A 2439-nucleotide genomic window follows, 5' to 3' on the forward strand; every position below is an offset into this window, starting at 1 on the left:
ATATATATATATTATTAGATATATATATATATATATAATATAATATTATATATATATATATATATATATATATACCCACACACACACACACCCACACCCACACACACACCCACACACACAAATATATATATATATATATATTATATATAAAATATTTTATATATAGATATATATATAATATATATATATATATATATATATATATATTATGTTATATAAAGCATATATTAATAAAGTTATATATATATATATATTATTTATATATAATATATAATTTTATATATTATATATATAATATATATATATAATATATATATATATGTATGTAGGGATGATGTAGTCGTATATATAAATAAAAAAAATACACATATAATATATGATATAACATATATATACAATATTCATCACACATATATATATGCATATATTTATATACACACATATATTATGGGATAAAAATATAATTTTATATATAAAATATATATTATATATTAGTATAATATAACAATATATAATAATCTATATATATATATATATATATATAATAATTTTATATTAATAATACACACACAAACATACATATATATGTAAAGTAGAATAATATATATATAATTATATAAATATAATATAATAATATAAAAAAATATATAATATAAATATATAATAATGATATAATATATAATAAAATATAGATATATATATAAGAATTTATATATATATTAATATATATGTAATATATATATTTATACATAATATATATATTATAGATAATAATATATAGATATATAATATATATAATATATATTATATATATATATTTATATATATGCAATATTATAATATATTATAAAATAATGGGAAATTTAATAAGATATATATATAAATAAAATATATTAATATAAAAATAATATAATTTGGGTATAATAAATAAAAATATAATAATAATAATATAATTAATTATATATATTAATATTATTAAAAAATATGTTATAATATATATATAATATATATATATATATATAAATTATATATATAAATATAATATATTTTATATATTTTATATTTTATTATATATATATATATATATTTATATATATGATATAATGAATATATATATAATATATATATATAATATATTATTTTATATAATATATAATTATATATATATATATATATATATTTATATTCCATATATGTTTTATATATAATACATATATATATATTTATATATATATATATATATATATATATATATATATATTATATATATATATATATATTGTTACGCCGACCGCCTCGTCTCTTTGCCACCAACACAAGGCAGGCTAGGCAGACGGCGTGCTATCCACAGGGTCGTGAACACTGAACAGCTCCAAGAGGCACCGAGCACCACAGCGTCCCAGAACACCACGAGGGGAAATGCCAAGTGGCGAGGCGGGGCACGAAATAAACACAAAATGACAGTATTTCCTTTATTTACACAAGTTATTTACCCGTACACTTTTCTATAGGCACAATACAGGGGGAAACCAGCATGTCACACTGCACGATACAGCTTATAACCGGGCAACACAAAGTTTATCAGGTCACATGGGCACACACGAGGTCTTCACAGGAGCAGCACCCAACTCCGTTTCCCTCTTGGCTTGTTCCTCCGCTCCTCTGCTCACAGCCAGTTGCGTCATGTTTGCCCAGGTCCCTTCATGTTAACACATGCCCAGGTCATCCTTTTCATTTTAACACATGTTTCGCTCAGAGACAAAGACCCACTGGCGTAGCACTACCCCCCCCCCCCTATCAAGCAGACGACCCGTCTGCTCTGACATATCTAAACATGAAACAAAATACAGAAAATTTACATAAAATTAGTCCTCAGGAACAAACAAAATTCTTTCAAACAAAAGTAACCGTAATTGAAAATCAGTTCTCAGAAACACAAAAATCTTTCATCCAGCGCGGCTTTCTTCGCTCTCACTGGGGTCGCTCTGGAGGAGGTGTGGGTGGCAGTAGATTGGCAGTGGCACCCAGAGGGGTATCTCCTGCCCCAAGATCTGGCTCATGGTCACCAGTGACGTCTGTTGCATCGCCCTCACCGTCCAAATGCTCGTCCTCATCTCGGTCAGCGTCTGCCACGTCCTCATCGCCGCTATGGGGCTAACATCACTTCTTTTGCACCAGGCCCAGGAGTAGCTTCCTGGCCCATGGTAACGCCACAGCCGGTCCAAGTCCGAGGAGTCGACGCCCCCCCCCCCGCTCCCGACGATCTTTACGCTCCACTCCACAAGGCCCAGCTCGCACCAGCTGGACTTCGGGCCTATCGGAGAGTTAGCTACCAACACTGTAACTAACCCTTCCCCTGTCCACAAGCTGCCACCACTAGCCATACATCATTTTGGGAAAGCGCTCACGAGGCCCTCACTCACGCTCACTCTGACAGTC

This window comes from Penaeus monodon, chromosome 40 (assembly GCF_015228065.2).
Source record: "Penaeus monodon isolate SGIC_2016 chromosome 40, NSTDA_Pmon_1, whole genome shotgun sequence".
Lineage (NCBI taxonomy): Eukaryota > Metazoa > Arthropoda > Malacostraca > Decapoda > Penaeidae > Penaeus > Penaeus monodon.